This window comes from Tachypleus tridentatus, chromosome 2, assembly GCF_004210375.1.
Source record: "Tachypleus tridentatus isolate NWPU-2018 chromosome 2, ASM421037v1, whole genome shotgun sequence".
Classification (NCBI taxonomy): Eukaryota; Metazoa; Arthropoda; class Merostomata; order Xiphosura; family Limulidae; genus Tachypleus; species Tachypleus tridentatus.
In genome coordinates, this window is record NC_134826.1 from 148,431,796 (window position 1) to 148,455,796 (window position 24,001).

A 24,001-nucleotide genomic window follows, 5' to 3' on the forward strand; every position below is an offset into this window, starting at 1 on the left:
TGGGGAGTAAGATATTACAAATATGCTATGTACATGAAGAACACAAACATTGATGACAATTGAATAATTGATTATTTGGAATTAATCACAAAGCCACACAATGGGCTAACTGTGCTCTGCCCACTTCGGTTATCGAAACCGGGCATGTAACGGTGTAAGTCAGCAGACATACAGCTATACCATCGGCGAGTCATCAATGGCCAACAGTTTGTCAACAAAGAGCCAGTTGGCAACTTACGTTCATGGACCTCACTCCCTGCACAGCCTTTGTTTCTTTTGCATTTACATTTTACTCAGTAAACAATTTTATACCAAATTCAATGCTTTTAAAATGTTGCAAAATTCCTAACTTAAAAATACGAGGAAGCTATTAAAACAACATCGCTTCAATTATGTTAGAGAGGGGAGGTTGAGACAGACATCCGGAGTATACTTTTTTTAAAGCATCTTGGCCGGACAGACACAGTGTAATAATTATTTTTCAATGAAAGTAAGTAGCCCAGGAACTTTGAAAACTTGGACCTTTAAGTAACTTCTTCCTCTATCTTCTGATTAGTCCTACTCTCTGTATTGTAAACCATACATAAATTAATAAAATAAAACAAATGCATTTTAACCCTTAAATGGCGGCCATCATCAGTTGATGCTGCTATCTACAACATTTCTGCTGTTTAAGGATTAAAACAATGATGTCGAGAAATAGAACTCAGTATCTATGGTTAAGATTGATTTGATGAGTATGTAAACTGGTGGATCTGCAACCTGAGGGTCGCGAGTTGGAATCCCTGTCACACGAAACATGCTCGCCCTTTCAGCCGTGTTTCAGTCAATCTCACTTGGGAAAAATAGTAGCCTAAGAGTTGGCGGTGTATGATAATGATTAGCTGCCATCCCTCTAGTCTTACACAGCTAAATTATGGACAGCTAACGCAGATAACTCTTTTGTAGTTGTGCGCGAAATTCCAAACAAACAAACAATGTCAACTGGTTCACTATTATGCATTACTTTCGTTTCCACACAACGACTAATTCTATTATTTTATAACTGGCAAAAAGAAAAGAAAAATTAACAAATCGATAAGTGTGTTGGATTATTCATTAGAACAAACCACCATTACAATAATTCGCTTGCATTGTATTAAGCGAAATCACATTGTTCTTTTAATTTACTACTGTACGTCTTAATATCACTGTTTTCTTATACAATCCATATTGTGACAAAAGAACCGAGACTGATGCAGTTTTAGGACCAACCCTATAATGTAATGTAGCAGCTAACTTGTTTTTAAATGCAATGTTAAATACACTGCCACCTATTTACTTTCATTAAATCATGTAAGTATTGTGTAACATTTTTAGTTTTAATTAGAACTGTTATATGTTTCAAGATGTTATATGTATTTTAATTTAATATGTCTAAAATAGCACCAAACCTATTTAATATATAGTTAGTTGGAAAAAAATATCTTTCTAACAAAGAAAGTGGTCCGGCATGGCCAGGAGGGTAAAGCACTCGACTCCTAATCTGATGGCCGCGGGTTCGAATCCCCGTCACACCAAACATGCTCGCCCCTTCAGCCGTCGGAGCGTTATAATGTGACAGTCAATACCACTATTCGTTGGTAAATGAGTAACCCAAGAGTTGGCGGTTGGTGGTGATGACTAGATACCTTCCCTTTATTCTTACATTGCTAAATTAGGGACGACTAGCGCAGATAACCCTCGTGTAGCTTTGCACGAAATGTAAAACAAACCAAATCAAACAAAGACAGCATACTTTCTCAAGATGACAATCATAGAGAAAACATTTGAAAAATTATTTATGGATTATAAGTTTGCAGTGACCAAAATATTACAAAGCTTGGTTGTTTTTCCTCCAAAAAATTTAAAAGTTTAATAATAATAAGTCAGGTTTCGATACTCGTGGTTTGCTCAACAAGGATAATCTAAAGAATAGTTTTGTGCTTAACAACAAACAAACAGCCACCATTAACAACAAAGTGTTCACAACATATTCTAGGTTTTTTTTTAAACTTTCCGGCTTATTTATTTGTGTGTCTGCGTATCACATTTCATCAGAACTCCAACAAATTCTGGGAAATGTTATGCAACATCTATACTTTAAGGGTTAAGTAACTCTTTAGTAAGACGAAGTTTGTATTTATTGTTCTTCAGCCACGTATGCTATATGTGACACAGTACGGTTTTACATTAAATTAGTAGAATAAACTAACTGATGTTTATTAACATATGGTTTTAAATTGAGTAAACACCTCGTGATTTAAGTACTAAACTAATTAATGTTTCTACCCGTAATTTTTCGATTGGGTGTGGGTTGAAAAGACTAAAATGTATCTATATATAAACCTCTTTTAATGACTACTACTCGGATTAAAGCTATCTTACTATATGACTCTAAACGACATGTTTTATATGATACTAGCAAGAAACTTCTGGATAAACACATTGTCCTTGTCGTATCTATAGTGTCTTTCTTCAAGAACCCTCAAAGAGAAACAAATTTAAACATATGATCTCTTGAGATGAATTACTTGGTAAAAAATATTTAGCTGAATAGTTTGTTCGATATAAGCAACAGCTAAAGGTGAGAGTGGGAACAGAACAATGAACGTTAAGGGTTAATCAAAGAAACAATCCTTGGAACAGAAAACAAGTTATGAAACTTAAATCCTAGCTAAGGATACGAGGAAAAAATATCTACACCACAGCGCCACATGAGCGAAAATAACACCAACTATAGTGAACCAGTTTCTTTAATAATTAACTCAAGGAAATTCTTCGATGGAGGAGTGAGTTTTGGTCTTTTAAACCATTTTAACTAATGTTTTTGGTTATGATGCAAATATAGAAATATATACATATATATATTAACAATGGGGTAACTGTTTACTTTGGTAATTTTGCAAATAAATAAATATTTATAATGGTGTAACTATTTACCTTGATAACCCTAGTTGACGGTTCAGTTAAGCCTAAATTGAATACTATCCAGTTTACAGTACAAAATATATATACGTTTTCTGAGACAGTTGTTTTAGTGGACCGTTTTTCAAAACAGTTTAATACGTGTTTAATATACAATAAAGAATTTATGAAAAATATCAGCCTAAATTCCAATGATTCACGAATAATTAAGAAACCTATGATGAATGTTTTTGAACTCTTGTAGAAACAGCTGAGTCTAAGACAATGTCATCTGATCTTTAAGATATTTACATACAAGAATAAGACGCGAGTGCCATACACGTTCCATTATAAACTAACAGAAGTCTTGAGTGAATACGAGACTCAACACAATGTGTTTAGACTATGAGAATTATGGTCCTACACTGTGGTGACGCATCACTTGTGTTTACACTATAAAAAGATAAATGTATTCCATATTCACTACTAATGTCATGAAGATATCCTGGTGGGCTATAATGACCGGTTACTATTTATGTCATGAAGATATCCTGGTGGGCTATAATGACCGGTTACTATTTATGTCATGAAGATATCCTGGTGGGCTATAATGACCGGTTTACTATTAATGTCATGAAGATATCCTGGTGGGCTATAATGACCGGTTTACTATTTATGTCATGAAGATATCCTGGTGGGCTATAATGACCGGTTTACTATTAATGTCATGAAGATATCCTGGTGTGTTATAATGACCGGTTCACTATTAATGTCATGAAGATATCCTGGTGTGTTATAATGACCGGTTCACTATTTATGTCATGAAGATATCCTGGTGGGCTATAATGACCGGTTTACTATTAATGTCATGAAGATATCCTGGTGTGTTATAATGACCGGTTCACTATTTATGTCATGAAGATATCCTGGTGGGCTATAATGACCGGTTTACTATTAATGTCACGAAGTTATCCTGGTGGGCTATAATGACCGGTTTACTATTAATGTCATGAAGTTATCCTGGTGTGTTATAATGACCGGTTTACTATTAATGTCATGAAGATATCCTGGTGTGTTTTTACGACCCGTTTTGCTTATGAATGACGTGTTTTTTCTTCTTATTTATAATGATGTCAGCAAGTTTCTATTGATGAAACTGATGACAAACACTTACAAGTGCTTCTAATTATGACGTGAACATTTTTTGGTCATAAATGTTCATTGTTTGTTTAGAGTATTCGGGCTAAGCTATCTGCTCACAGTGTTTCATAAATTAGAAGGAAGGCATCAACTACCATGGACTTTTGGACTACTGGTTTATGACTGATTTAACAGTCACTCTTACTGTACCAACGTTTCCAATATGTCGAGTGAATGTTTGTGGTAACGAGGATATTATTATTTAACCAAAGAGTTGCACCACGCCCAACCCATAATATAACGGGTACTTGAAATAACCACAGACATGGAACAGAGTTACTATATAAGGTATTGGAACGAGAACGTGTGTGTGCGTGTGCCACTCGTTACTTTGTTTCTGTTGTGTTTTGTTTCAAATTAAAATAAGTTATTTGAAGCTTTAACAATGATTGAAGGACAAAGTACTATAATTTTGCTGTTTTTTTAACAATGTAATATGTTATTTGGGACTGATTGAAGGGCAAAGTACTAGAAACTGGGTTGATAGACCCTCATTTTAACTTTTCTAAGAAGGTCCTCCAGAACTAGTGTAGAAAACTCACTCATATCAGGTGTCCCATTTATCAAGAAACAAGTCCACAGTAAAGCTTATTTATTAAAATATAAAAAGTCCTCTAGCATGACACTGCTAACTGATGTTCCAAAACACTGATAATTAGGCATCACACTGCTAACTGATGTTTCAAGACACTGATAATAGTAAAGCTTGTTTATTAAAATATAAAAAGTTCTCTAGCATGACACTGCTAACTGATGTTCCAAAACACTGATAATTAGGCATGACACTGCTAACTGATGTTCCAAAACACTGATAATAGTAAAGCTTGTTTATTAAAATATAAAAAGTTCTCTAGCATGACACTGCTAACTGATGTTCCAAGACACTGATAATTAGGCATGACACTGCTAACTGATGTTCCAAAACACTGATAATTAGGTATTTAGCTGGATGAAAGGGTAGAGAAGGAGAGAAATACGTTAAAAGATAACTGAATGGTAACCAATAGATGTTATAATAAATGAATGGTAGTAGGATGGGTGAATAGTCAAGATTGATAGATGTAATCGTGTTGTGCGAGGAAGTTTGTTGTTTTTTTTGCCCTTAAGTAATATGTTCTTGTAGACAAAACACAAAATAGATGTTAGCTGAAAGTTGTATTTTAATGCTAGGTATGGCTTTTGATAACTGAGAAAAACATTACAGTTTGCCATTCTTATGATATTTGTAAAGTAGGGCAAAACATAAATGAACAAAAAATTTACACTAGGGATTGTAGTTGTTAGTAAAATATGGTTTTGAATTCAAAATCACTAGGGATTGTAGTTGTTAGTAAAATATGGTTTTGAATTCAAAATCACTAGGGATTGTAGTTGTTAGTAAAATATGGTTTTGAATTCAAAATTACTAGGATTGTGGTTGTTAGTAAAATATGGTTTTGAATTCAAAATCACTAGGGATTGTAGTTGTTAGTAAAATATGGTTTTGAATTCAAAATCACTGGAGATTGTAGTTGTTAGTAAAATATGGTTTTGAATTCAAAATCACTAGGGATTGTAGTTGTTAGTAAAATATGGTTTTGAATTCAAAATCACTGGAGATTGTAGTTGTTAGTAAAATATGGTTTTGAATTCAAAATCACTAGGGATTGTAGTTGTTAGTAAGATATGGTTTAGAAGATGAAACCTATTTCAAGAAATCATTGACGTTTATATTAACGTAAATAAAGCACGTGATAAAACAAAGTAAAATTGTCATATTTGTATTTATCGGTTCACAAATTTAAAATCGGGTTTCATTAGTTAACAGAGTGCAGATAGCCCATTGTGTAGTTTGGCGCCAAGAAAAAACAAACAAACATCGGTTGAACTAATATCAAAATGTTGAAATCTAAAGGTTTGATCAAGAGGAACGTTTGTCAGAGCCATTTTAGTGGCTATTGTAATCTGTGAATACAAGATTTTACTGTATTATAAAGTTTACTATCACAGTTTCTTACGGGAATTGAAAATACACTTTCTGAAATGAAATGTAACAGGGGTTAGTTGACGGCTTTATCAAATAGTTTAAAACACTGTACGACGTTTCTCAAGTAAACAGGATCACAAAATTCAAACCATCTATCAATGTGCCTAAAACCTCTAGCGCTTTATAGGAGCGGTCTCTTCTTTATCAGAAGCGCGAGCCAGCCACGTTTGGTAAGTGATCGAACTTTGGGATCTTTCTTGGACACTACAACCATTTTGTGAAGATCATGGTGCTGTTTTACTTCAATCTCTTTATACAAAAAGTAAAATAAAAATATTTTATCAAAACACGACATTGTATAGCAAAAAGATATTCAGTACAAATTAAAATTGTATCTCAGGACAGCTCAGTACGAATTAATACGTAATGTGGTATAATAATTCATTCTTGTCAATGGTCTTAATCCTGTCTGCTTTATGAAGACATTAACGAATCCTCCAGATGGTATACAGTACTTTACATTAAAATATACAGCTTACCTCGGTTAATCTGTCTGTACATTGGGATTATTAAAGGAACACAATTCTCGTCTTCTCGTAAATTAAATGCACTAAAGTAACATACTTAGAAGTAAGTGAAATGTTTATGACAGACTGAGTTCATACCGTTCACTAACTGTTGTAAAGCCAAGTAGAAGCGGTTATCACACACTGTCACCCTACCGAACGTGACGCGAAGTAGTGACTGACCTCAAATTCTCACGAGAAGCACGTGGTTGTCTGCACGCACTCTATCTCATTCACTGAATAAGCACGTGACTTCAGGCAGGTGCAGCAGAAATCATGGGCTCGACCACTGACGAGACCCATTGGCTCCTGCCGGCTCTTTTAATTATCATTTTGTTGTTTTTCTGTTTTAGTTGGCCTGCTAACTTACGTCCATTTTCATACTTCATTCAACTGGGCAATGTGTCTGACAGCGTAAGTCTGTGAAGCTTTTAACAGGAAATGTTTCGAAATTTTATTTTGTGTTTTGAAAATTTTATACTTTGGATATCAAACTTCTGAATTTAGTTTTTTTATTTTTTAAGTTCTTTAATTACAAATACCGGCATTACAAGTTGCATAGGTAGGATATTAATATCTTTTGTTTGTTTCTTACTCTGATTGCACGATCAAAATGCGGTATACAAAACATAACACACGGGCATGAGATATATCAGGGAGAGTGTGAAACACCTTTCTGTTGCTTCATTTGTTTAATCCAAGGTATATGTATATACATTCTTATGAAACTTTAAGAGTGTGACCAGAATTAGTCGGTGTGGTAGTTATAGGCTGTCTAACAATGTCACAATGATGTAGAGACAGAAACAAGAAAGTAAGGACATAAGGTTTGATTTCAATGTTGATATTGTCGAAATGTCATGTAAAAATGTGGAGAGTAAGCTCAAATGAATTGATATACAAAAAGACTAAGGAAAATTTATAATTAAGATAACCGTGTTAACTCAGTTGGAACAATGTGAAGATATTCGGGGTTGACAAGGCTAGGAAAGTTGTTGTCTGAAGCGCTCACACTGAGGCTGTGCTAACAGTTGCCAAAATAACTGTGACAACAATGAAATGAAGGTTGGTTGTTAACGCAGTGATAACAATAACAGCTCACACTGAGGCTGTGCTAACAGTTGCCAAAATAACTGTGACAACAATGAAATGAAGGTTGGTTGTTAACGCAGTGATAACAACAACAGCTCACACTGAGGCTGTGCTAACAGTTGCCAAAATAACTGTGACAACAATGAAATGAAGGTTGGTTGTTAACGCAGTGATAACAATAACAGTTCACACTGAGGCTGTGCTAACAGTTGCCAAAATAACTGTGACAACAATGAAATGAAGGTTGGTTGTTAACGCAGTGATAACAATAACAGCTCACACTGAGGCTGTGCTAACAGTTGCCAAAATAACTGTGACAACAATGAAATGAAGGTTGGTTGTTAACGCAGTGATAACAACAACAGCTCACACTGAGGCTGTGCTAACAGTTGCCAAAATAACTGTGACAACAATGAAATGAAGGTTGGTTGTTAACGCAGTGATAACAATAACAGCTCACACTGAGGCTGTGCTAACAGTTGCCAAAATAACTGTGACAACAATGAAATGAAGGTTGGTTGTTAACGCAGTGATAACAACAACAGGCCTTTGGTAGCAGACATTCAAAGGTACTCTGATATTTTAGTAATAATGCAGGCAGCATCGGTAACTCTGTTGGTTCATTGGTTAAACGTAAGAATACTTGTCTCTGGTGTCATACTGGCATTGTTTCTGTGATAAGGAAAATATAAATTAACTTACGACGTAATTCTGTAGAAATGTTTATAGTTTTATTGGTAAATATTAGAGGACGCTGCTGCATTTCTAGATTTAAAAAATGTCTTATAAATGTGACAAGATTTTCTGTCGCTGGTACTGAAGTGAACGACATTGTAATTAAATTGTACTTGTGTATACCTGTAATCAACACAGAATTATTCACCAACCTATAAGAGTTACTGAAACATACAACCTACACAATTCTTCTCTGCATCAAATATATTTAGCTGTGGCATAGCGAGTTTTATAGTGGTTTTGATTTTTTTTTCAACTACAAACTATTAACCTATAGCTCCATCTCTTGATCGATTTGAGATTTAATTAAGTCAGGGCCATTGAGCACTCCCTCTTGTTTAAAGGAACATCTTTAGTAATTAAATTAATTCCAATGTTTCTGAATTTATATTTGACATATTTGGTCTTCCTACAAATAAAACAAAAGCCACAAGAGAGTAATGTGGTTATATTCAGTACATTACGCTATTCTACAGATGTAAAACCGGGTACAAACACTTAACGTTACTAAAACAAGTCTGTGTCCAGTAAATGTTTTGGTTACAAAGTGGTTACTTACGTGAAGAGTAAATAGTCTGGCGTAACAGAAAGCTGGCATTATTTTGTTTTCTCACGTGCTGCAGCCGTGTTAACGAAATGCTTGGGTGCTCTGTTATAGGTTTCCATTCCTTGTGGGTGTTACACAGGAGGTGTTTATTCGTGTCTTGATCATACCGTTGTCTTTATGAGCCAGTCACTCGCACGTTGTCTCCACGTGTACATCACTGCCCTGTCGCCTCAGGTATTAAGGAAATGTACTCGACATAAACAAACAACCATAACAAGTTTCATCTGTCAAAGTGATAATTTTGTTTCTTCTTTAAACGACGGAAAACTCACCTCTCCTTCACTCGCTTAATCACTCATTTTTCTTTCTTAGCGTACAACATTTCAAAGCTATCTTTTGCTTTAGTATAGTTTTTCGGAAGTTATTGAATTGAAAAATACAAGAAAAATAATATTTATTTTTTTTAAATTTCGCACAAAGCTACATGAAGATTATCTGCGCTAGCCGTCCTAATTTAGCAGTGAAAAATTAGAGGGCTGGTAATTAGTCATCACCACCCTCCGCCAACTCTTGAGTTATTCTTTTATAAGTGAATAGTGGGATTGACTGTTACATTATAACGCCACCATGGCTTAAAGGGCGAGCATATTTGGTTGGACAGAGGTTCGAACCCGTAACTCACAGATTCTGAGACAAGGTTCCTAACCACCAAGTAAAGAAGACTGATGCTTCGATTATTTATTAACCTTGGTTTTATATAAAAACAACAACATCAAGGTACACTTATGAAACATTTTCATATTTTGCTAACCAATCAAATTCCGGTCTTCACCCTTATACTCCTTGAAACACTCGAACCCCACGTAAACATCACGTGCTGTCTTGAAAGCTTTACGAAATAGGAATGTTTTCGACCTTCGGTTCGCAATAAACATTCATGCAATATGAGCTACGTATTTCCTAGAAAAATGGCTTCCGTACTTGTTTTGTTTTACCCGCAGAATAAATGAAAATAAAGCGTGCACAAGTAAAGAAAACCTCTTCCAATAAGGAAGTGAAAATAGACATGACATCAAACCTTCAAAACATTACAGTAGGGATGGAACTGAAGTGAAAATAGACATGACATCAAACCTTCAAAAACATTACAGTAGGGATGGAACTGAAGTGAAAATAGACATGACATCAAACCTTCAAAAAACATTACAGTAGGGATGGAACTGAAGTGAAAATAGACATGACATCAAACCTTCAAAAACATTACAGTAGGGATGGAACTGAAGTGAAAATAGACATGACATCAAACCTTCAAAAACATTACAGTAGGGATGGAACTGAAGTGAAAATAGACATGACATCAAACCTTCAAAAACATTACAGTAGGGATGGAACTGATATCAGTATATACATAATAACACAAGAAACACCACAGTAGGGATGGAATTGACATCAGTCATACATAATAACACAAGAAACATCATAGTAGGGATGGAATTGACATCAGTCATACATAATAACACAAAAACATCATAGTAGGGATGGAATTGACATCAGTCATACATAATAACACAAAAACATCATAGTAGGGATGGAATTGACATCAGTCATACATAATAACAAAAAGACATCATAGTAGGGATGGAATTGATATCAGTCATACATAATAACACAAAGACATCATAGTAGGGATCGAATTGATATCAGTCATACATAATAACACAAAAACATCATAGTAGGGATGGAATTGACATCAATCATACATAATAACACAAGAAACATCGTAGTAGGGATGGAATTGATATCAGTCATACATATTAACACAAAAGACATCATAGTAGGGATGAAATTGATATCAGTCATACATAATAACACAAAGACATCATAGTAGGGATGGAATTGACATCAGTCATACATAATAACAAAGAGACATCATAGTAGGGATGGAATTGATATCAGTCATACATAATAACACAAAGACATCATAGTAGGGATGGAATTGACATCAGTCATACATAATAACAAAGAGACATCATAGTAGGGATCGAATTGATATCAGTCATACATAATAACACAAAAATATCATAGTAGGGATGGAATTGACATCAATCATACATAATAACACAAGAAACATCGTAGTAGGGATGGAATTGATATCAGTCATACATATTAACACAAAGACATCATAGTAGGGATGAAATTGATATCAGTCATACATAATAACACAAAGACATCATAGTAGGGATGGAATTGATATCAGTCATACATAATAACACAAAAACATCATAGTAGGGATGGAATTGACATCAGTATATACAAATTAACACAAATACATCATAATAGGGATGGAATTGACATCAGTCATACATAATAACAAAAACATCATAGTAGGTATGGAATTGACATCAGTCATACATAATAACACAAAAACATCACAGTAGGGATGGAATTGACATCAGTCATACATAATAACACAAATACATCATAGTAGGGATGGAATTGACATCAGTCATACATAATAACACAAAAACATCATAGTAGGGACGGAATTGACATCAGTCATACATAAAAACACAAAAAACATCATAGTAGGTATGGAATTGACGTCAGTCATACATAATAACAAAAACATCACAGTAGGGATGGAATTGACATCACTATATACATAATAACACAAATATATTATAATAGGGATGGAATTGACATCAGTCATACATAATAACACAAAAACATCATAGTAGGGATGGAATTGACATCAGCCATACATAATAACATAAAAACATCATAATAGGGATGGAATTGATATCAGTCATACATAATAACATAAAAACATCATAGTAGGGATGGAATGGCATCAGTCATAATAACACAGACGCACAATGTTAACAGAGAAAAGTAAGATAAATTAATCTTAGTTGTGGTTTAATAGTAATATATAATGATATATGTTAATTCTTACGTCTCGTATTGTATATTAGTTGTGGTTTAACAGTTACTTATATTGATATGTGTTAATTCTTACCTCTGGCATTGTATATCAGTTGTGGTTAACTGATATATATATTGATATATGTTAATTCTTACCTCTGGCATTGTATATCAGTTGCGGTGTGATAGTTATATATATTGATATGTTAATTCTTACCTCTGGTATTGTATCAGCCACGGGGAAGTTATAAGTTACGGTCAATCCAACTGTTCGTTGGTAAAGGAGAAAAAAATATCGCAAGAGTTGGCGGTGGGTGGTGATGAATATCTGCCTTCTCTCCACTAAATTAGAAACGGCTAGCGCACATAGCCCTCGTGTAGCTATGCGCGAAATTAAGAGCAAACAAACAAACAAGTTAGAACCAAAACTCACTATTCAACACGTCACTTCCCGTGTAGTACGGTAAAGAGAAAGTACACAGAACGTCAATACCAGAACTATCACATGTAGACACGTGTTTTAAATCAATAGATACACTGAACTGGTGAAATGATATTACATCAATAGATACACTGAACAAGTGAAATGATATTACATCAATAGATACAGTGAACTAGTGAAATGATATTACATCAATAGATACACTGAACTAATGAAATGATATTAAATCAATAGATACACTGAACTAATGAAATGATATCACATCAATAGATACACTGAACTAGTGAAATGATATGACATCAATAGATACACTGAACTGGTGAAATGATATTACATCAACAGATACACTGAACTAGTGAAATGATATTACATCAATAGATACACTGAACTAGTGAAATGATATTACATCAATAGATACACTGAACTAGTGAAATGATATTACATCATTAGATACACTGAACTAGTGAAATGATATTACATCAATAGATACACTGAACTAGTGAAATGATATTACATCAATAGATACACTGAACTAGTGAAATGATATTACATCAACAGATACACTGAACTAGTGAAATGATATTACATCAATAGATACACTGAACTAGTGAAATGATATTACATCAATAGATACACTGAACTAGTGAAATGATATTACATCATTAGATACACTGAACTAGTGAAATGATATCACATCAATAGATACACTGAACTAGTGAAATGATATTACATCAATAGATACACTGAACTAGTGAAATGATATTACATCATTAGATACACTGAACTAGTGAAATGATATCACATCAATAGATACACTGAACTAGTGAAATGATATTACATCAATAGATACACTGAACACAGGACGATCCGTTGAAACTCAGAATTCTAGCTCCTTTGTTCTTTTTAAAACTTATGCTATGAAACTGTAAGAACAAACCTCATATTCAACGTGTATCTTATGGAAACAATATTGTGTTTAAGTTGATATGTATTTTAAAATATATAATATTTGTTACTTACTCTATAGATTCTAATGACCGTTGAATAAACATTTAAATTATAAGGTTTTGGTTGATTGATTATTAACTTTCGCTATCATTATGTCAGATAAATGCTTTGTAGTTTGCCTCGTGATTTCATTGAACATTATCCGAGACATTTAAAATAATGCTAAATGCATTTACTGTAAACACATTAATATTTTTTCTTAGAGCATACAAAAGAGAATGTCACATTTTAGCACGTGACTAGAAAGAAACATTATGGTCAAAGTTATGCGTTTTCCGCTTCTGAGGTCAGTGTTGATTTCGTTTTTTTCTTCTCCCTCACTCCTTTATAGGCAGTTAAACTCCGACCCATAGCTTGAGAGCAACCAGTTTCCAAAGTATTACCCTCAGTTTCTCGTTAAAAGTATCAGCAGAAAAATTCAATAGGACTGTCATATAAACACTGATTTGTGGCGTGTGTTAGAAACGGGCTTTTCTTTACTAGATGGTTACATCGTAACTCGTATACTCATAAACATAACCAGAAATGGAACCATATTTTATAGGTTGACATGGTTATATGGCAATCCTAAAGCTTACCTTTTTAACCTCTACTCAGTTTTGAACTTGGGAGTTTATAATGCTAAAATTGTAGGTTCGATCCTGCAATGAACCCAGCACAGATAACCGGTTGTGCAGCAAAGTTGATAAATAGCTCAGACGTTTTGAAAAACAAGAAATAAAAATAACTAGTTGATGTGTCACCGAACCGAAAACCAATCTAAATATTTTATTTCTCAAGAATGTTTGTTAAACTGATTTAACAATAACAAACGTTAATACAAACAATATGACGACTTAGGTTGTTCCAAAGAAAGGAATAAGCTTTTTATAAATAATTCTATAAGGAAGGACAGAAACTGTAGGGAAAAACAGAAACTGCAGGGAAGGACAGAAACTGTAGGGAAGAACAGAAAATGTAGGGTAAAATAGAAACTGTAAGGAAAAACAGAAACTGTAGGGAAGAACAGGCTCTGTAGGAAAGAACAGAAACTGTAGGGAAGAACAGAAACTGTAGGGAAGAACAGAAACTGTAAGGAAAAACAGAAACTGTAGGGAAGAACAGAAACTATAGGGAAGAACAGAAACTGTAAGGAAAAACAGAAACTGTAGGGAAGAACAGAAACTGTAGAGAAGAACAGAAACTCTTCCTATATTTAATTATTCTGTCTCAAAGTAGTCATATGACAGGATGAAGTTAGGTAATGCAAATACATATATACATACTTACACATATACAAACATACATATATACACATTTATATACAAAAATACATACATATATATGTATATATCACTTAATTTTTATAATGTTCATCAATATATGTTTTTATCCACTCGTCAAACAAGAATGAAGGTTGTATCAATATACTCTACTGTTAATATTGGTTGTGTCAATATACTCTACTGTTTGAACGTTGTATCAATATACTCTACTGTTAATATTGGTTGTTGTTGTTTCCTCCTAACCTGTGTTTTTTCGCTCATTGCAATTATTGTATGCGTCATATGTCTATTGTAACTTTATGTACACTTGAACATTATCGTCATGTCTATTGTAACTTTATGTACACTTTAACATTATCGTCACGTATATTGTAACTTTATGTACACTTTAACATTATCGTCACGTATATTGTAACTTTATGTACACTTTAACATTATCGTCACGTATATTGTAACTTTATGTACACTTTAACATTATCGTCACGTATATTGTAACTTTATGTACACTTTAACATTATCGTCACGTATATTGTAACTTTATGTACACTTTAACATTATCGTCATGTATATTGTAACTTTATGTACACTTTAACATTATCGTCACGTATATTGTAACTTTATGTACACTTTAACATTATCGTCATGTATATTGTAACTTTATGTACACTTTAACATTATCGTCACGTATATTGTAACTTTATGTACACTTTAACATTATCGTCACGTATATTGTAACTTTATGTACACTTTAACATTATCGTCACGTATATTGTAACTTTATGTACACTTTAACATTATCGTCACGTATATTGTAACTTTATGTACACTTTAACATTATCGTCACGTATATTGTAACTTTATGTACACTTTAACATTATCGTCACGTATATTGTAACTTTATGTACAGTTTAACATTATCGTCACGTATATTGTAACTTTATGTACAGTTTAACATTATCGTCATGTATATTGTAACTTTATGTACAGTTTAACATTATCGTCATGTATATTGTAACTTTATGTACAGTTTAACATTATCGTCATGTATATTGTAACTTTATGTACACTTGAACATTATCGTCATGTATATTGTAACTTTATGTACAGTTTAACATTATCGTCATGTATATTGTAACTTTACGTACAGTTTAACATTATCGTCATGTATATTGTAACTTTACGTACAGTTTAACATTATCGTCATGTATATTGTAACTTTATGTACAGTTTAACATTATCGTCATGTATATTGTAACTTTATGTACAGTTTAACATTATCGTCATGTATATTGTAACTTTATGTACAGTTTAACATTATCGTCATGTATATTGTAACTTTATGTACACTTGAACATTATCGTCATGTATATTGTAACTTTATGTACACTTGAACATTATCGTCGTGGACAGAACATAAGACAATGAACAAGTGTTAGACATACTGACAATATCGTGGACAGAACATAAGACAACGAACAAGTGTTAGACATACTGACAATATCATTGACAGAACATAAGACAATAAACAAGTGTTAGAAACGATGAAAAATAAGAAAACAGTGTTGTTATTCATCAAGAAATCAGAGTGCGACAAATTTGGATTAAAATAAATGGATGACAGAGAATGTTGGTAAAAGGAATGGAGTAATAAGAAGAGATGGACCAATACAAATGTGGATGGATAAAATCAAATAGTAACTATCTTATAATGATGGAAAACAGAGAATATTGGGACTTATGACAGTCAATCTGATTCATGCAAATGACAGAGAATAATGAAGCTTATGACAGTTAACCTGCTTCCAGTACATGACAGACAATAATGGAGCTTATGACAATTAACCTGCTTCCAGTGGATGACAGAGAATAATGGAGCTTATGACAATTAACCTGCTTCCAGTGATGACAGAGAATAATGGAGCTTATGACAGTTAACCTGCTTCCACTAGATGACACAGAATAGTGGAGCTTATGACAGTTAACCTGCTTCCAATAGATGACAGAGAATAATGGAGCTTATGACAGTTAACCTGCTTCCAGTAAATGACTGAGAATAATGGAGCTTATGACAGTTAACCTGCTTCCAGTAGATGACAGAGAATAGTGGACCTTATGAGAGTAGCATGCTTCCAGTAGATGACACATGTTATTGGGTCTGTGAACATTATTTGGTTTTTACAACATAAAATCAAAATGAAAATCTAGTGGTTGTGATTATATTTGGATAAGTACTTTTCGGGTTAAGCAAGCTGTTTAAAGACCTAACAGGTTTGTTCTTCTAAGTTTGGAATTGAAACCACTCAACTTGGTAACAATACTTTAAATTCAGAAACGTTTCGAATTTTTATTGGTACTTTTTAATATATATATATAGCATGAGCCATACTATCTTATCTATATGACTGACGTTACTAGGCAGTCTTACTTTAAGGCAGAATCACTTGTGTTATGAGGTATTATATTCCATATGTCAACAACAACACAAATAACCGACCTGTACAAACTAAAGACAGCTCAACGTAACAGCAACGGATTGTGAAACTGTCAGTGAGAAGAATACAAAACTAAAATATAACAAATAATAAAACTTATGGAAGTATTACTTTGTATATTGTAACGTTTTTTGTAACAAATAATAAAACTTATGGAAGTTTTACTTTGTATATTGTAACGTTTATTGTAACAAATAATAAAACTTATGGAAGTTTAACTTTGTATATTGTAACGTTTATTGGCTTCTTTCGTTAAGATTTTATTCAAATACATAACGGTCAAATTCTACTATTTTAGGCTTCTCTTGTCAGATAAAGAAGTGTAATTTGATTGGCATTCTTACATGGCACACACTTCTCGAGCGTGTGTTGTACGTTTTACCAACAAAGGGACACAAACTTCAAACCCTCTGAGTAAGTTAGCGACTGGACCACACTCATACCTAATGTATCTTAATGTTGTTAGTCTGATTGTAGGAATCCTTAAAACAAGTTCTTAGATCATTTATATTGAAAACTGTTTAATTTTCGTGTCTGATTATAAATAAACATACTTATGAGAACAAGAGTAAAACGAAATTTTTCCTTAAGATCAAACGAACTATGTGGACCAGAAAGTTGTCCTTGTTTTGTTTTTCATGCTAAACTTAAATTGTTCTGTTTTGTTTTCTTTTAAAAGTGTAATTATAATCAACCATTTCAGCTAATTATCTCTGTTTCTTCTTGTTTCACCCACTTTTATTCACAATTTATTTAAAATTTATAATCCTAGACGGTAATAAAAGTTACTTTCAATCTATAATTACACATTTACATTTTTTGGTTTGTCATACTAATCATCACAAGAACATTAACTAAACCCTATCCTGTCCTCTCTTATTGTGGTGGCAAACCTACACGTGTAATATCTCGATTACTAAATGTGAATACCTAGCTAGTTCAAAGTAACTGAACATTTGGAAACAGTAAATTCAATGGAATACTTAATTCAATTTTACCTCTCCCAGTGCAAGAGTAAATTGTTTCGAACGTTCAAATCCACAGGTTGCGAACAACATTGATTTCTATAACATAACCATACGCTGCTAACAACTAAGTTTCCAATAGTTTCAGTAGGGTATTACTGCCTACAGAAATAAAATGTGTTTTAGTTGATTCTATTACATCGAATTGACTGAAGAAAACCACCAGTAAACCGTCAATACTTATCTAGGACTATACAATACAATTCTCAGACGTACGAACGTAACAATACGTCATTTACACTGTATACGTCATACTCAGAGCCGACGAATCCAGGACTCATAATGTCAGGTAGGTTATGATATCCATAACAGTTGTCAAGGAGCTATTTGTTTGTTTGTTTTTCAATTTCGTGCAAAGCTACTCTAGGGCTATCTGCGCTAGCTGTCCCTAATTTAGCAATGTAAGACTAGAGGGAAGGCAGCTAGTCATCACCACCCACCGCCAACACTTGGGCTACTCTTTTACCAACGAATAATTGGATTGACCGTTACATTATAACGCCCCCACGGCTGAAAGGGCGAGCATGTTTGGCGCGACAGGGATGCGAACCCGCGACCCTCGGATTACAAGTCGCACGCGTTAACACGCTTGGCCATGCCTGGCCCCGGGGCTATTTGTACTGCTAACTTCATGAATAGTGACTGTTATGGTGTGAAATATATTAATTAATTATATTGCATTTATTGGTGATTTTATTTCAAGAATTATGGTAAGGATTAATACAGCAACATTATTTGTTTATTATTATTTTATTTGAATTAACTTTAAGACCATTCAGAGGAACTGACGATTCAGGAAGATGATGTTCTTGTTCTAGAAGTGAGTCAAGCAAGTATCATTAAAGAAAGTTACGTGTGTTGAGATGGGTGTAACAATAACTAAAGAAAGTTACATGTGTTGAGATGGGTGTAACAATAACTAAAGAAAGTTACATGTGTTGAGATGGGTGTAACAATAACTAAAGAAAGTTACATGTGTTGAGATGGGTGTAACAATAACTAAAGAAAGTTACATGTGTTGAGATGGGTGTAGCAATAACTGAAGAAAGTTACATGTGTTGAGATGGGTGTAACAATAACTAAAGAAAGTTACATGTGTTGAGATGGGTGTAACAATAACTAAAGAAAGTTACATGTGTTGAGATGGGTGTAACAATAACTGAAGAAAGTTAGATGTGTTGAGATGGATGTAACAATAACTGAAGAAAGTTACATGTGTTGAGATGGGTGTAACAATAACTAAAGAAAGTTACATGTGTTGAGATGGGTGTAACAATAACTGAAGAAAGTTAGATGTGTTGAGATGGATGTAACAATAACTGAAGAAAGTTACATGTGTTGAGATGGGTGTAACAATAACTAAAGAAAGTTACATGTGTTGAGATGGGTGTAACAATAACTAAAGAAAGTTACATGTGTTGAGATGGGTGTAACAATAACTAAAGAAAGTTAGATATGTTGAGATGGGTGTAACAATAACTGAAGAAAGTTACATGTGTTGAGATGGGTGTAACAATAACTAAAGAAAGTTAGATATGTCTTAACAATCATTGAATAAAGTTACATACGTCTCAGCACATAATGAAAAAGTTGCATGCGTCGCAACAATCTTTAAAGAAGGTAACATATGTCTTAACACATAATGAAAAAAATGGCATACGTCTTAACACAGGTTCAGCAAAATAAAAATTACTGGCCACAAAATAAAAACACATTACTTTTTCATTTTTCCATGAAATCATTCAGCTAGGAAGTAAAATCTATTTAGAACTGTTTTGATACATATTTGTACTACACAACATCAGTTCTGTTATCTTACTTTTACGGATTTCTCACGCTCTAGATAAATATGTACAAACAGAAATAAAAATAAAACTCGATGTTGTTCAAAACTTGAAACAGTGCTGTTGTGTAAGATAATATGAACTTTAGTTTCCATTTATTTATAATTATACTATACTATATTAAACACTTTTAACAGTGCTGTTGTGTAAGATAATATGAACTTTAGTTTCCATGTATTTATAATTATACTATACTATATTAAACACTGTTAACAGTGCTGCTGCTTCAGACAGAGCACATTTTTTGCCCATGTTTATGTTACGGTATGTTTAGAATGATTACTTCTGGAGATGAAACTTAACCCAGTTTGCCATCTCGAGGGCTCCATTGAGGTGACTCGTTTTAGGTAAAGGGCGCGTGAAAATGACCACAGGAAATCGGTTAATTAAAAAGGAAAACATATATTTATACTTTGGAATCTATGCAACCAGAAACGACCAATCTTTACGATATTCAACACGCACATAGTTTAGGATAGTTAATGATTTAGAAACATAATCGTCGCCAAGTCGCTCAGCGAGTCTGACTAGTTTGTGTACTTACTTTATCAGTTCTACGAATCTATACTTGCGGCTTGTTAATATAAAGACGACGGGAATCCAGAAATCTTCCTGGATCTGTTTTGATTTGGTTGACGCTAGATGACAAAACTATTCCTACTGTTCTGTCTATACAGAGAAATCATCATAGAACTTGGCAGCTGTGGTTAAGAGTTTAATATATAACACGTTAATGTTCAGTTTTCTCTCCCTCTAGGAAGAGTTGGATACATTAAAACCTGTGTCTTCTAAAAGTGAAAAGAACACTTTTATACAAACCACAACATTTAACTTTTCATATGTCAGTTACAAAACAAAACTAAAACTTACATGCTGCAAAACAAAACTAAAACTTACATGTTCGCCGAAAATTATAATTATTGGCTTTCTCCTGCTCTTACTCGTAGTAAGAAAATTAGAGCCATCTGGTGCTTACATTAGAAACTTCCCTTATGCGTTCAACAATTGTGGTTAAAGGAACTTCATTAGATAAACGTCTCTGGGTGATCAATCACAAAATGACGTAATTTTTAGCTAAATTACGTGTTTCCGCGAAGCTTGAGTGCACGACATATTAGAGCTAATTAGATTGTCTCCGTATGGTGACGTAAAATTTTACCAACTCCTAACATTACTTACCCCTAATTTCTCTTTGTTCCAGATGTAATTAAGCTGAAAGAAACAACACAAGAAAAGTAAAATGAGAGAAAAAATGAATTATACACCAATGGCCCCGGTAAAAATGATTTTCTTTGAGACACACTGTTTGGTACTGATAAGGCAGTGTGATTGCTATCTTTGTTTTACATACAGTTACAAAGGAGGGCATTTCTGTAAAACCGTCACTAATTCTACATTGATAGACTAAATAAAGCAATTAGACAAAGGCGACCACCACCGAATAATGAGACACATTAGTCGAATAACGGGACTTGTTACTTTTAAAACACATCCACGGCCTCAAATAATGGAACAGAAATTTCGATAGATCTTCGTCTGAGTAATTCGAGACGTTAACCACTAAGCCACGCCCGACCTAACGACCTGTTTCAAAGGTGTATCGCAAAGAAAATGTCCCTTTATCGAAACTCTAACTGTAGCGTTGTAAATCCGAAGACTGACCGCAGTCCCAGAGGGTGACTTATTAAAAGAAAAGTGTTACTTAAATTACTTTATTATAGTTACGAAAGACACAAAAAGTTCAACTTCTCTGTTTGGCCTCCGCTGGTACAGCGGTAAGTCTATGGATCTACAACGCTAAAATCAGCGGTTTGATCCCCTCGGTGAGCTCAGCAGACAGCCCGATGTGGCTTTGTTATAACAAAACACACACAGACTTCTGTTCTACACACTACAGTAAAGTTTCACTGAAAATACAAATAGCGTTTGAAGCTAAGTTTTATAAGAGTTTAGTATTGGATTCTCGTCACACTAAACATGCTCGTCCTTTCAGTCGTGGAAGTATTATTATACAATGTTCAGTGACATTATTCGTTGGTAAAAGAGTAGCCTAAATGTTGGCGGTGGGTGGTGATGAGTAGCTGTCTTTTCTCTAGCCTCACACTGCTAAATTAGGAACGGCTGGCATGGATAAACCTCGTATTACTTTGCGCGAAATTTAAAAACAAAGAAACTTAGTGTTGAAAACATTAACGATAAGATAGGTTATATGTTCAAGCACGTAAATTTCTCTTTTTGGAGCGTCCGAGTGGCATAGCGATATGTCTGCGGACTCACAACTGTAGAAACTGGGTTTCGATACCCATTGTGGGCAGAACATAGATATCCCATTGTGTAGCTGTGTGCTTAACCTAAATAAGCGATCCTTTTTAGAATTTTGGCGAAAAGATAAACAAGGGCTGTCTGTGCTCTGCTTACCATTAGTTCGAAACCCAGTTTTTAGCACTATAAATTTACAGATTTACCGCTGAGCCAATGGTAGATCTTTCCGAAATGATATACAAGAGGAAAGGCAGTTAATGAACAGCACACGACGTTAATTCATTGGCTGCTATTATCTCCCAAATAACTGTCACTTTTATATCGCACCTACAGATTCAAAGTACACCTGGTCACAAATCACACACGATATGTCGTATTTATTCATTTTGAAAATTGAGAACATTTTAAAAAGTTCAAGAAATTTCTCTTTTCAAGATTTTTTCTCAATTCCTTTTCAATATACTTATTATTCTGGTCCATAATTTCTTTGTAACATTTTTGCAAAAAAATAACCTTTCTAAGACAAAACACTTCAATTAACTATCATTTTTATTCATTGTTATATGGTCTGGACATGGTTGATGTCAGATTTCTGGTGTTATATGGTCTGGACATGGTTAATGTCAGATGTCTGGTGTTTTTTGGTCTGGACATGGTTGATGTCAGATGTCTGGTGTTTTTTGGTCTGGACATGGTTGATGTCAGATTTCTGGTGTTATATGGTCTGGACATGGCTGATGTCAGATGTCTGGTGTTTTTTGGTCTGGACATGGTTGATGTCAGATTTCTGGTGTTATATGGTCTGGACATGGCTGATGTCAGATTTCTGGTGTTTTTTGGTCTGGACATGGCTGATGTCAGATTGTCAGTGTTATATGGTACCGGTTTGGAACTTTAATTTGCTTTTAATAGCTCTGTGTACTTGTGTTCTACAAGTTTCTAGCAGTGTTACCGCCAACTCTTGAGCTACTCTTTTATGAACGAATAGTGGGATTGACCATCACAATATAATGTTCCACGGTTGAAAGACAAGCACATGTTCGTTGTGACGGGACTAAGACACTAACTATCCACAATACATGATTAAGTGAGAGGTTGAGCTTTTAATTTCAGATTTTACAACAAACCAACCTATGAAATTATTCAGTGACAAAAGTAGTAACAAATATTAATTTTACTTATACACACGTTTTGATACCCTTTAGGTTCTAAAGTGACAATTTGAGGTTTTCCAGCTTTCTAGTTAACCCTAACGTACATACTAACCCATTGACCAAATGATGTGAACGAGATGACGTAACTCCAGCAACGTCATTCGTAAGGAATTCATCTATTGGCCATGTTTGACTTCACGAGGGGTAAACATGATTAATTCAATTTCTGTTTAATCACACACACTTATTCTCTTTAATTTTAAACACATATATGATAAATATTTAAATAACTCAAAAGGTATGCGTTCTTTCATCTTCTGGATTTTTAAAGATATATGACCAAACAATTCATTTTTTTTCCAACATATACATATACGTGTAAAACTGGATAGAAGACCACTAAATACCACACTTGAATAGGGTCATAAATCTATAACGTTTAAATGAAACATGTCATTAAGAAAGGTCAGGGAAACACGAGCTGCTAAATGTTTGTATGAAATGGTTTCTAAAGAATAAAAAATTCAGACAAAATGGAATGTGTAGTAATAAC

General features: G+C 33.8%; 1 protein-coding gene across 6 annotated transcripts in view; it reads right to left on the reverse strand.

Annotated features, from left to right (window-relative positions):
- The window catches only part of LOC143245338 (epidermal growth factor-like protein 7), a 100,882-nt gene extending 79,831 nt beyond the window's left edge, over window positions 1–21,051 (reverse strand). For 2 of the 6 annotated variants that reach the window (XR_013025577.1, XM_076491574.1), the window contains exon 1: window positions 6,631–6,854. The gene's annotated coding sequence lies outside the window, so the exon portion shown is untranslated. Of the gene's footprint in view, window positions 1–6,630; window positions 6,903–9,043; window positions 9,269–12,173; window positions 12,326–20,929 lie in introns of those variants that run through there. The other 4 variants (XM_076491578.1, XM_076491577.1, XM_076491575.1 and 1 more) reach the window with 4 other exon arrangements.
- Window positions 21,052–24,001: the final 2,950 nt, after the last annotated feature.